A 14,655-nucleotide genomic window follows, 5' to 3' on the forward strand; every position below is an offset into this window, starting at 1 on the left:
GGTAGATAGACAGATGCAGGCATGGATAGATAAATGGATGAAACGGATATATATGGATAGATGTTTAGATGAATGGATGGACATTTATAGACGGACAGAATTATCATATAATCTGTGTCTCTTAAACAGGAAGAAGCTCCGGTCTTCATGAGCTCACAGTACACACTCTCAGCTGTCGTGTCTCATCTGGGAAGCCATATGTCTTTTGGTAAGTCTTCACTCGCCTCGTTCTTTCAATCCATAGACGTATAAAGACGCCCCATTAGGCCGTTCCAGGCACGTAGACGCGGCCGCCATCTTGGAACGGTGAACTTGTCGTTCTTGTAGCATCTTTAAACATTCAGTGATCACTATTGCGAATGACGTCAAGTCGAAATGAAAAAACAAAATGGCTTACATATCGCGGCCCATAGACACCGTTGCTAATGAGGTATATTTACGGTTTCGCCACTGACCATGTGATCAGGACACTACATCAGTCAGATCCGTCGGTGCGGCGAGGACGGATGGCTGCGGTGCAGCGACGCCTCGGTCAGAAGGAGCAGCTGGAGCGAGGTGTCCGAGGACGTCAGGGATAACGGATACCTGCTGTTCTACGTCCAGAGGTACTTCAGTGTCCACTCCTCAGCGCGGATCGGTCAGCTGCTGATAAAAGCTCTGAACTCACTCTCGTTCCTGCAGCTGAGCAGCGTTTGGTGCTCGACACCGATCTGAAGACGCAGAGAGCAACAGATGAGGACCGTGATCCTGCGAGGAAGGTCCCACCGAGAGAGAGGGTCTCGAGGGTCCTCCAGCTCTGGAGCCAGTCCGGTGCATCTGTGGGTTCGGCGGGAGATCTTGACAGATTCTCTCGTCGTATACTTTACATGGTTCTTGTCATTCTGAGCTGAATCAGATGGCACATTTTCAACATACAAGGAACACAAATAAGAGTGAGCAGTGTTTTTCACTGTTCTATTCTTTACGCTTTATATAAATAAACAAAATATAATATATAAAATAATAAATATAAGTAATAAGTAAAATACATAAAATTGATAAATAAAAGATGGACGAAATAGTACATTAATATTAATAATAAAATTAAGTCTAAATAAATAGTAAACAAAATAAAGGAATAAAAATATATAATACATAAAAAATGTAATCATAAAATAAGTAAATGAAACAATAAAATATTACATTAATATTAATAATAAGATAGTAAAAATAAGAATATGTTTATATTAATAAACAATAAAAAGGTTAATACATTTTTTTATAAATGAATATTGCATTAAAAATAATGACTATGGAGTCTTTAATGCATGAAAATTAAATAAACTATTAAAAACTAAAATAAGTAATAGATGAAATAGTATTAAACAAAACACTAATAATAATAATGATAAGGTATAAACATAAAACTAATAAACAAATAAATAGTAAAAAATAATAGATAAAACAAGTAATAAGTAGATATTACATTGTGTATGCCTTATTTACTACACATTTTTTTAAAGTAGAAAAAATAAATAAAGGAATAAAATAAGCAATACATAAAAGTAATAAAAAACTAACAAATAAAAACAAAAACAAGTAATAAATGATACAGAATAAACGGAATAAATAAAATATTTATATTAATAATAAGATAAAGTATAAATAAAAGTAAAAAAATAAGTACATATGTAACAAATAAACAATAATAAATAGAAAAGTAATCAGTGCAAATAATAAATGAAAAATGTATTGCATTAAAAATCAAAAAGTTAAAAGTAATAAAAATCAGCAGTGCATGAAAATTAAATAATGAAAAACTAAAATAACTAAATAATGAAACCGTATTAGAAAAAACATTACATTAATAATAATAAGGTATAAATATAAACTAATAATTAAAAAAGAAGAATAAAAAATGATTACATTAAAATAACATAGTAATAATAATAGTAATAGTAATAACAGTAAATAAGGCATACATAAAGGAATAAAAATAAGTAATACATAAAATGCAAAAAATCATAAGTAATAAATGAAATGAAATATTACATTAATATTAATAATAAAATATAAAGAACAACAAAATAAAGGAATAAAAATAAGTACTACATAAAAATGTAATAAAAATCTAACAAATAAAATAAGTAAAAATAAAAATAAGTAATGAAACAGAATAAACAAAATAAAATATTTAATAATAATAATAATAAAATAGCGTATAAATAAAAGTGATAAGAATAAGTACATACATTTAATAAATAAGCAATAATAAATGGAAAAAATAAATGAAAAAGTATTACATTAAAGATTAAAAAGTTAAAGTAATAAAAATCTGTAATACATGAAAATTAAATAAACAATAAAAACAAAAATAACTAATAGATTAAACAGTATTAATTAAAACATTACATTAATAATAATGTATGAATAAAGTAATACATAAAAGTAATTAGTATATAAGGAATACATATAGTAAAAAATAAATAAAGGAATAGATATAATACATAAAAATGCAATAAAATCATAAATAATAAATAAAGAAAAATAATACATGAAAGACTGATGGATTCAATATTACATTAATAATAATATAATTAGGTATAAATAAAGAAGTACTAACAAAATAAAGAAATAAAAACAAGTAATACATAAAAATGTAATAAAAAAAACTAAAATATGTAATAAATGTAACAATAAATGAAATATTTAATAATAATAATATAATGTATAAATAAAAGTGAAAAAATAATAATAAGAAGTACATGAATAATAAATACGCAATAATAATTTTTTTTAAAAGAAATGGAAAAAGTATTACATTAAAAATCAAACGTTAAAGTAATAAAAATCGGTAATACATGAATATTAAATAAACAATAAAAACAAAAAATAACTAATAGATGAAGCTGTATTAAACAAAACATTACATTAATAATAATAAGGTATGAATTAAAAAGTAATACATAAATTAAAAAAACAAGTAATAAATGAAAGTAATTAGTATATAAGGCATATATAAAGTAGTAAAAAATAAATGAAGGAAGAGATATAAGTAATACATAAAAATGCAATAAAATCATAAACAATAAATAAACAGTATCACATGAAAGACTGATGGATTAAATATTACATTAATAATAAATAATAATATTAATAAGATATCATATAAATAAAAGTGAAAATTAAATTAACAATAGAAAACAAAAATAACTAACAGATGAAACACTATTAAACAATTATATTAATAATAATGTATAAAAAAATAAACAGAAAAAAGTACAATGTTATAAATAAAAGTAATTACGTTAAAATAATACAAAGTAAATAAGGCAAACGTAAAGTAGTAAATAAATAAATAAATAAAGGAATAAAAATAATACATAAAAACTGTACATTCCAATAACAAATAACTATAGGTTATTTTTATACTACGTAAAAATAGCTGCAATTTCTTTGCAAAAAGTTTAATAGTAGATGCTGATTATACACACCCAATAAATATTATTTATTAAATATACAAGGCTCTTCATTGTCTTTATTTTTTATAAGAAGGAAATGTTTTTTAAAAATGGAAATAAAGTGATTTCCGATCTGATACGTAATGGGGAGAAAGAGGGTAGATGTCAGGGTTCAATGCTATTAGAGATAAAAGCCGTCATCAGATGTGCGTTATAGATTCCTTGAGGAACAATCCCACTCATTCTCTACTAGAAGAGAAACAATTACTTGCTAATTCATCAAAACCAACACACGTTGAAGACCCTGTTCTGTGAAAGCTCCTGAAGAAGGTCATAGATCCTCTTCTGAATATCATTACTTCATCATAGTCATGAGGATGTGTCTTCAATACCTTACAACTGGCAACGACATCTTGAGACGAGTTCTGGGCTCTGAGGGGGTTTTGGGATGCTTTTTTCAGTTGCTTATAAACATATAACCTTTTCTAAGACACAAGGTGTATACTTTCATTATTAATGGAGTGATTCACCCGAGAAGACACTTGGAGAAGATAATCATTTACAAAAACAGTAAAAATCATACTATCACATCATATACATGGCAGTGCGTTCGTTCTTAGCTGCGTTCAGGTTCCCGAGTCTGCGCTATGAACCTTATTGTAATATATACTGAAACTAGTACTAATTTAAAGAAACGATTACTATATAGCACAAATATAATACATTTGACCTCTCAGACGACCACAAACAGCAGTGATCGGGTATAGCACCTTCAAAATGTTTACACCAGAGGACATCTTCTTGAACAAAAGCTTAGTAAGCGAGGGCGTTCCCTGTGTGTCCGTCACTACGAGTTACGTCGTGACAGCAGACTGGGGTCCAATGGGAAACGTCGCAAACCAAATGGCATCGCAAATGTTGACAAGCAACCGAGAGGTCAGATAAATGCCATACAAAGGTCGTAACCTTCTCAACGCCCCCACAGGAAATTCGTTGACCTTGGCGCCCGCAGGTGGACTCGGTGAGTATGTGAGTTTCTCGTACTGCCATGCTCGGCCCTCGAATGCTGCGTCGAGGAGAATAAGTACTTATTCTTCAGGTCGACCGCTGCAAAGCAATCCTGGACGTAGTTGGTAACGCGTTTCTGCATCAATATTTCGATTGGTAGCTTGTGTAGTAGGCCACCTCCTTTCTTAAGGGCTCCATCTCGTCTCCAGGTCTCGAGAACGTCGCTGAAGCTGGGAGTGGGAACCTCGGGGGAAGGGGTGGCGTGTTTTCTGAGTATAGTATTTGAAAACGCACGTCTTAATGCATTAAGATAAATTATGTGTTTTAAAATACCCCCAACAGAATGAAGACCCATGATGGCCTCCACCCTTTTTAAAGCCAAAGTACATTTATCCTGACTTTTTGAATACCAGATTCCTTGAATTGTGCAAAATGAGGGGTTTTATTCATGTAATTTACTTCAATATGTAATGATATGTATGTATGTATTATTATAGCGCAGGGTTTAACGTTTAAACATTGTTATGCTTAAAGTGTTTTAGTATACTGTATCTATACGCTATATTTCAGGCGACTCTAAAAATGCTAAATTGATGATACAGCTTATGATAAACTAAAAATAAACCAATAATCAGAATGGCACACAATTAAATGTAGACCCAGTTCAAAATGACAAAAACTTCTATTTAATGAGCAAAAATGCTCAATTTTTAACTTGGGTGGTAAATTAAATGAACTTTTACAGGCATTTACATGCCTATATATTTCAATTAAAATCGTTAATTTGAATATGCTTTCTGCGATTTGTGAGCTCAATCGCATTATTTAAATGGAAGTATTGCGTTTATAAGTTAAAGGTTATTCACAATATGGCCAAAATCTCAAAAGTCAGAACACACTTTCAAATGAAAGCAACCTATACGTTATAAAATTGATTTCTTTCGTATAATACTTTAAGTCCTAGCGCATCACGTTTTAACAATTTTAACGTTTTAACAAAACGAAACCGCTCGGCTAGTACACAGACAGAAGGACCACAACACAAATGAGGTCCGGGGAAGCTAGCAACAACTCCACCGCCCTCCCGAAGCATGACCACCGTTCCGTTTAAATGCTGCACCGCTGCTTCTGATTGGACGTCCAGATCTTGACAGACGGTCAGGCCAACCAATCAAGAAACCTAATGAAAACACAACAGCAAATAATAACAGAAAAGACATCACCAAAATCACCTTGAACCCAGTGAGTCCTGCATTGCCATGTCCATCTCAGGACTCGCCGTGGAGCCAGCGTTGAAGCGGTCTCATATGAAGCAGGCCCAGCGACGTGACTGCCGCCGCAGCTGCCATATACCTCAGGAACCTCTGAAAATACTTCAGTGGGACCGACGTCCTGCCCTTTTGTCACTTTCCCTATATATTCAGACCAGACAAAGAAATCTTAAGATCTTAAGGTGCTCCAGGGTCATACTTGGCTAGATGGATCAAATTCTCAAAGTTCCTAAAGGAGGACACAACCTCTTCACAATGGAGCACAGTTCTACAAGTTTTTAATCTTTCTCATAATACAAGTAACTGCTGTGAAATGATAAAATGATACCAAACATGAAATGGAGAAACAACAAGTTCACAAGACGCATGATATATAATGCTTTATTCATTAAGTGATTTTTATATAATTGCCAAATCGTGGTTAGGGAAGGCTAAAAACCATACCATTATCAGCATAAATGTTTAAAATCTTTCATTAATGTTCTCGAAGTAGTAGCAATGAAAAAATATTCATTGTTATAGTAAATCTATGATTATGTCTCAGTCACCATTTTCATGGAATGACCCAAAAGCAATAGCATGTTTACAAGCACCGCAAATAATCTGTGGTTCTGTGACAAATGATTTGTAATTGGCCAACGCTTCGGGTTCTCATTGTTTCATTTCGTCACATTAGATCCAGTCCTCTTGCGATGCTGTCTTTTGTTTTCTTAAGTTCATCCATGATGTTCTGTAACTGATTAATTACTTTTCTCATTTTGACGATGAATGTCCCAGCTTTCGACTTCATCTCCCTTTCACTTATTTGGTGATTTCTTGCTAGTTTGTCCATGTCATCGAGTGCCTTGGTGTCTTCAAGAACCGAGAGAATGTCAAAGCACGAGGCCAATGTCGCAGCAAAACTCCCGTAAGGGCTGCAGTCAAACGCACTGTTTTAGACATCTGTCCAGCCACTTCACCGATGTCACCTATCCGAATGATGCGTAATATTTCACCACATTTCATAATATAACAGATATCACCATCTGGCGTATTAAGGTCTTTCAGTATTTCAGGTTTTTTTGAGATGACATTAAGAATGTCAGCCATAGGGTCGATTTTGTTCTGAAATCCTTTAAGTCCATTTGCAATGTTTTTTAATAGTTTATCTTGCTGGTACATTTTGAATAAGTTTACGAGACCACTGCCAATTCCACCACCTAAGGCCATGCCTGCTCCTACCGCTGCGGCAGCAGAAGCCACCATAGTAAGTGGAGCTAAAACTAATCCTGCGATGACGATGGTCCCCCCGGTTATTGCCAAAATTCCTCCTCTTCTAGAGACTTCGGTAGACCTTTTGAAATATTCTTCAAATATTTTAACAAAACTATGCAATGCCAGTATGATCTCCTGGAGTTCAGGGTAATGTCTGTCGTAGAGTTCATTGAAGAGACGAACACTATCAGATCTAAAGAGAATGTAAAAATGAAGAATCGATTATTATATATCACACAATTTGAAATATAAATGATTTATGAATGGTAATTGTTGTTTCTTTAGTTCATTTATACTACACAATAGAATAATCCAATTTGTCTTTAAACAACCAATTAATCTGGGCCATACTGGCCAATTCTCTTACATATTGGGAGGTATATTCAAGCTATTGCGCCGTCGCCGAGGATTGGACGATGCCATTGTTGCTGTGGTTAAGAAAACACAAGTGAATATACTATCATTTATTATACTTTCATGCAACTACTTGACAAAAACAAATCTTAGTTTGTATTCACACCAAGAAAGTACGCTTGTCCACTTGCTTTGGCCAGACCAAATACAATCTTTATTTTTTTGGTTTGGTTTTGCTTTCACACTGACATTGATATTTATATAATTGCACTACAAAAATTCTTATACATGCTCTCATACATGGCATACTGACAATGGCACTGCATGGAAGATGGACTAGGCATAAAGAAAGCCAAAATTAAACTTATCAAAAACGGCGTGTATACGAAGGCGATTGCAGGCTTTTACATGCGCCTCATTGTGGCTAGCAAATGTAGCTAACACGAAACGTTCCCTTAAGGCAACTTTAACTATGGGAGCCTGTTAACTGAAAAGTTGCAGTGCTTTCTGCAGTCGGATCGAGGTTGGATTATATTCACACTGTACCAGAGTTTGTTTGGAACCGAAATGAAATCCAGCTGAACAAGCGGTCTCGGTTCGGTTCCAGGCGAACTCTGGGATGGTTCGTAATTGTTTGGTGCGCACCAGAGTATTCACATCTGCCAGATTAATAATCTAGTCTTGAGTAATAGTGCACACTACTCAAAGCATTTCTGTCACATAGGAAAAAAAAACAAATGCTGTTGTTGCTTACGCTGTTTAGTCCGTGTATTATGTCACTGCATTATAGTGCTATTTTTAACCATTATCTTCCAACAAACAATAGTGTAAGCATAAATCAAAACTCACATTATGGCTGATAAAAGGCACATATCCACTCTACATGTACAGGACAATTTTTCCTCTTTGAAAATTATTTTCCAGGTACTCAATCCTTCTTGTAATGTTATGCGGAAGAAACATATCTTCCGAAAGTAATTTGCTGTCTAAAGTACAACCGTATAAGAAAAAGCTTTGAGGAAAGGTACCATAAAAGCAGTAAATTAAGATCAAAGTCCAAAGTTCATGTGTCACATGTGCAGTGATTGAAAGACTTTTACTTTCCCTTTAAAGATTTTTGTATGAGATACCCTTCCATCAAATACCTAAACCTCCCTGTCTCCACTCCCTGATTACCCAACCCACCCACCCCACCCCTAAACCTCCCACCTCCACCCCCTGGATGTGGAACCAACCACAACCCCTGGACGTTTTGTTCTGCAGTGATGGGTTACTGGTTGGTGGAGCTCCCTAGCACCACCCATGGAGCAGAGATACAAATGTATCTCCTTGCAAACATTGACAGGACCAGAAAGCTGGGGTCCTTTCTTTCTTACATCTCTAACTCTGTTCGCAGGATTTAATCGTTGACGATTTCGCCTAATCTTGTATTGTTTGGTTCTTCGAAGATCATCCCGGACTTGCTGTCATAGCAACAGGTCTGTTAGCTTGAAACCGCTTGGGAGCAGGTTTATTTCATGTAAACAGGATTAGATCACAAGCAGAATTGATCTGTCCCAGCCACCATAACTTCATTACAGGAGTATCCTACTGATCCGGGGACAGGATACAGCCAGGTTTACTCATTGAAATATTTATTCATGATAAACAATTAAAAAGTATAACTGTATTGGAGAATTACACACGCTATAGTTAATCTTTAATTAATGCGTCACGTAACAAAACTAAACTTCAATTAAATGAATGAATGAATGAATGAATGAATGAAACAGCACAGGCTACAAGTTTCTCCTTGAGATGTCTTTTTGATAGTTTGAACTGTGAATGTTCTCTAAACTCAAAAGGTAAATGCATGTGTTTGGGGGTAACATGCTATGGATCTTTTAAGCACTGAATGGTTATATTCTTATATTCAGTCATTATCAAGTTACTCATCTCTGGTTTAAATGTAAGTACAATTAAAGAACTTGTAAGTACATTTATATAAGTGCATCAAGTCCTTGATGTGTCATGTAAGCACATAGTTATTAAGGACACCTAATATACAAAACGGTACCAACAATACGGTATCCTCAGTTGTTTTGTTTCCTCTCTTCCCCTGGATACAGCCGTGTCACAGTGATGCTTAAATTCTGAGTGGAGGAGGCGTTTATCGAACTGAAACTAAGTGTCTGCCTGCTCATTCGCCCAGACACAAGTTCTTCCGTCGTCATCAAACATGGAGCTGTATCTGGCCATTGTTTCCCTGACTGTTTTTCTTACAGCTCTTGCTCAGTGTAAGTTCATAATTTGCATATTCAAATATTTACACATTAATGGATGTATGATTTCATGAAGTAAACTAATTTCTCAGGCAATATGCATTACCACTACATTTGGCATAAGTACATTTTTGTATTTTTTTTTTTAAATAAGTCTATTATACTCATCAAAGCTGCATTTATTTGATTAATAAAAAAATCTATTTTAATATATTGTAAATTTTAATAGATTGCACAGCTGAATTTTCATCATCATTACTCCAGATTTTAGTGTCGCATTATCTTCAAAAATCATTATTATCTCCCTTGGATGCAGAAGTAAGCCTATGTTCAGTAGCCACTATAGCGGAAGTAACGAGAACAATAACAACGTCCAGTAAACGGTAAAACCGCAATATCAAGCAAAGAAATGATTCGAATTTACAAATGTATGCGCTCACTCTAAAGGGAAGAAAAAGCTGATTTATTAAAGCTATTTCTGACTGAGCGAGTCTTCGCTATTATGTTTTTATACGTTTATTTGTCTGGGATTTCTAATTTATATTTTGATGATTCTTCCATTTCAGTAGAGCATAACGATTTCTCGATTACTGGATGTTCTGAAACGGAGAAAGAGTCTATGACTGGGTCTGATGGAGAAGAGGCATGGCATGCTGACTTTAATCAAAAGATGGGAGTAGTCACATTACCCGATTTCGCAGATCCTATATCCTTTGGTGGATTTTATGAAGAAAGTATCGCAGATCAAGAAATATGCAAACAAAACCTGGCTGTACTCATTAAAGCTTGCAAGAGCCCACCAGAGGAAATGGGTACGAAGTACAGTTTTTCACAGTAATACATTTCTTTAACAGAAGTGTAATGGGCTAAATGTTCTGCGTTCAGTGTTTTGGCTCGCAATTGTATTAAATGTGCGTTTTGACAGATCCTCCCGAGACGTTCATCTATCTGAGGAGCAGTTTTCAGCTGGGTGCTGAAAACACGCTCATCTGTCACGTCACTGGCTTCTTTCCTCCACCTGTCAACGTCTCATGGGCGAAGAACAATGTGATTGTGACAGAAAACGCGAGTCTGAGTCAGTACCGGCCGAGGCGGCGGATCCTTCCACGTGTTCTCCTCTCTGAAAATCACTCCTGAAGCTGGAGATGTTTACAGCTGTACAGTGAAGCACCGAGCCCTCCAGGGCCAACCGCAGACCAAAATATGGAGTAAGAGCCATTGACAAAGAGTTGATTTAAAAAGAACAGTTCTGATTTTGTCACAAATTAAAAATGTCAAGTGCTGAGAAGATTGTTACGGTGAAAGTGCATCTGCTCAGCAGCTGAATTCATATTACATGTACCTCTTATCACCAGGCGTCCCACTGGCAGCTGCTGTCCTGCCCAGCTTGGGTCCGGCGGTCTTCTGTGGAGTGGGATTGACTCTAGGGCTGCTGGGGGTCACTACTGGACTCTTCTTCCTCATTAAAGCAATAACGACTGACACGCCAGACATGGCCAAAAACATAAAACATTTAATGCAGTGGACCCAAGGACTTAAAAGAATGCCAATAAAAATGTGACTTTCGCTATTATAAAACCTTGTTAATAAACTTTGGCTGTGTATTGCTTTGCACAACATATTCTTTCTTTCTTTTTTTTGGACTATATGAAAACATCTTTTGTGTAAATATTTTACTCAGGACAGTACTAAATAATAATACTAGTTTTTAATGATGCAAATGCTAAAAACATGAATGCACACTTGGTTGGGGGGTAAATTAAACACAATCTGCGATGATATCACAATGGTGTTGCATTGTGGTCGATGAAGTGGCGCGCGGTTTGAAGCAGCTTCTCTTTCTCAATCGAGATCGTCTCTCAAACGTTGCTTGTTACATTTAACAAAAGGATTCACACAAGAGTAAGAGTTCAAGAGAGCGTTGGAAAGGGAAGTGGAACGCAGCCTTGATTCGTTACAGAAACTCAGTTTTAGGAACTAGTTAACAATGCAGTTCCCTAAATGTTCTTTTAGGACCCTTTCCCGATCATATTCTAATGATTTCTGAATCGTAGTCATTCTACAGTGTTTCTGAGTAATTTAAAAGAATAATAAAATATTTGTGTTCTCAAAAACTGGAGAGGTTGTTTTTTTTAAGTTAGAAAGTAGTTGTGTTTAATCTTAACCAATTTTTATTCACTTTTGGTTTTTGAAACATGATTTTAAAATGGAAGCACGGTACGGCTTAGAAACACATGACACATGAGCAAACGGCTTCTGATTGGAGTGGGTTCAAACCCTCATCTCTTTATCATGAAGAGAGTATTGGCTAATCTCAGTTGTTATGCTAAGAGCGAGTGAACATGTCTCTTCCAAAGATCTGGAGATTACATCAAATTCTTATTTTGTCTCTATTCACGGAACAGGTGAGAGCAGTATTACGGAAGAAATGAGTATTATTACAGTAGTACTGGTGGTGTGGATATATTGTCGTCTTTGGTATTTATCAATGTTGGTAAGGTGGTGTTTTAGAAAGGGCATTCTGTACGTTCAAGTGCTTGTGCCTTGTTTTTCAGGTAATGGGTATTATAATTACCGTCTGACACAGTGCATCTACAGCTCCCTGATTTCAGCGACATGGTGTTCTTGGAAGGCTATTTCTTCAACAAGTATCTGTATGTTCAGTTCAACAGCACCCTTGGGGAGTTTGTGGGGTTCACTGAGTTTGGAGTGAAAACTGCAGAACGCTGGAACAAAGACGAGGCGCTCTTACAGCAATTAAAGGCTGAGGTTGATACGTTCTGTAAACCTAATGCTGTACAGTACAAAACAGCTATCCACGATAAAGCAGGTAGGTGATTCAACTCAGAAACATGTAAGCTAATGTCATATTTCGTAACTATGTAATTATGTTTGTACGATTTAGTGGCTCCAGGTGTGAAGCTGAGTTTAGTGAAGCAGGGAGACAGCAGACATCCATCGCTGCTGATGTGCAGTGCGTACGACTTCTACCCAAAGAAAATCAACGTGTCCTGGCTGAGGGACGGTGTAGTGGTGACTTCCGACGTGACCTCCACCGAGAAGATGCCTAACGGAGACTGGTTCCACCAGATTCACACCGAGCTGGAGTACACTCCCAAAGCTGGAGAGAAGATCTCCTGTATGGTGGACCACGCCGGCTTCCCCAAACCCATGATCTATGACTGGAGTAAGAGACATACCAGTATAGCATCCATCATGCAATAAGAGAAAACATGGAAACTGTCTAGATGTCCGATCTCAACCTTCTAAACACGAACAGTATCTGGCAGTAAATGCTGAGATGATATAGTGATATGTGTGTTCCTCACAGACCCTCCTCTGCCTGAGTTTGAGTGGAATACGCCGCTGTTATTGACTGCCGGAGCTGCGGGACTGATGCTGGGAATCATCGTAGCAGCTGCTGGATTCATTTACTACAAGACAACTGCAACAGGTCTGCGAGTTAACAAACAATAAGATACACGTGTCATGCTGTGTTATTTTTCAATCAACTACTCTTTTATTTTAATAGAGGAGATCCTAGTACTACATTAACGATGGTGAGTTTTACATTCCCTTCTGATAACCTTATTTCTCTGTGATCAGACATTATAATTAATGACTGAATAATCCGCAAGTAACAATCATGCTAAATTGCAGGTCCTGTCCTGACGCCTCATCATGGGGAAACACTCTTCATGACACATCTAACACACACAATGTTTCAGTATGGTGAAGACAGAAGCACAGCATCACATCTGTGATGATTCTCTGTGAATTCACAGAGTAATTTTTATAGCTGTTTAGTTTCCTGTGCTGTGTTAACGATCCAGCTGATATTTGCAGGTAATCAAGATATCACAAGTGCAGCATTATGGTATTATAGAGTATTGTTTCCTGTATTTAGAAGAAAATCGTTTAGAAATCGTTTTAATTAAATTTGTCTGGCTATGTGTTCTGTCTCCATGTTATAAATTGTCCCTCACAGTCACACATGCAAAATAATGCTGTGCAACTTGAATGTTATGTGGCCAAGCCGATCCTTATACAGCTGTTTATATATTCTTGTAAAAGTGAAGAGGCGTTCCCGACCATCAGAGAAAATGTTTTCACATAAATTCTCATGAGAAATGACAGCAATTCCAGGCCATTCTTCAAGCATGGACAATCAATGGGACATCAGGAGAGCAGCAATAGCCCCAAAATAAACCATATGTTGATATCCCCCAACACAAACATGACCTTAACCCATGATTGAGATAAGACAACTATAAGACAATAAGGGCACCCCAACAGACATTAAGATCCATTGACATGCAGTATCTGCTGATGGAAAACGAACAACCAAAACAAAAATGTACCTTTCAGCACATGTCCTAATGAATATATTTTTCCAATACCATAAAAACTTAAGACTCAAGACTCAAGAAAATGATTCCCTATAACAACCAGGCAGCTCAAGAACAAGCTTGTTCCCAACACGACTACAATTTTTAGAATAACCATGTACCAATAAAAACAAAAAACCTCTCACGACGAGCGTGTCCCTGACAATACAACTATAGCTAGGAACAAGCATGTTACAAATACAACCAAGAACTTAAGAACAAGCATGTTCCAATACGACTATATAGCGAAGCAGAATCAACGCTGAAATTCTGTATACATCTGAATCTGGAAAATGCTGCCTTTGGTAGACTTTTTAAGAAAGGAAGTCATCAAGACACGCCGAATGCAATGTTAACCTTACATCCTGAGATACTTTCATTTAGTCTATATTTAAAGGCAGAAGGGATGTATCCTTGTTGCCTTGATACCCACAATTCTCTGTGGTTGAGCAAAATAAATTATTTCTAGCAAGAAATATGTATTTCATTGAACCGTGAGCTGCCTCAGAAGTTCGTCCGTAATCAGTTTCATGACCTTCATGAACAAACACTGCCTGCAAAGTCTAAAAAGCAGCAATTCAGCATCCTTTCACTGGAAATCAGAGGACGCATGAGGTGTGTCCTTCACTTTTCTTGAATTTATTCAGAAATGGAACAAGTGACCATCTTTTTTGACTCA

At 35.8% G+C, this 14,655-nt stretch overlaps 1 long non-coding RNA gene and 2 pseudogenes across 1 annotated transcript; 2 read left to right on the forward strand and 1 right to left on the reverse strand.

The window, feature by feature from the left end:
* Nucleotides 1-6,625: 6,625 nt before the first annotated feature.
* On the reverse strand, nt 6,626-8,301 carry LOC122331693. The gene is made up of 3 exons (XR_006248270.1): nt 8,177-8,301; nt 7,341-7,401; nt 6,626-7,166 (listed from the first exon to the last, which is right to left on the reverse strand). It is a non-coding gene; the product is annotated as an uncharacterized LOC122331693 (long non-coding RNA).
* Nucleotides 8,302-8,697: 396 nt separating this feature from the next.
* Nucleotides 8,698-11,207, forward strand: LOC122331692 (annotated as a pseudogene).
* An 854-nt stretch (nt 11,208-12,061) lies between these two features.
* LOC122331691 lies at nt 12,062-13,543 on the forward strand (annotated as a pseudogene).
* The last annotated feature ends 1,112 nt before the right edge of the window (nt 13,544-14,655 follow it).

Source organism: Puntigrus tetrazona, unplaced genomic scaffold (genome assembly GCF_018831695.1).
Source record: "Puntigrus tetrazona isolate hp1 unplaced genomic scaffold, ASM1883169v1 S000000001, whole genome shotgun sequence".
Taxonomy (NCBI): Eukaryota; Metazoa; Chordata; class Actinopteri; order Cypriniformes; family Cyprinidae; genus Puntigrus; species Puntigrus tetrazona.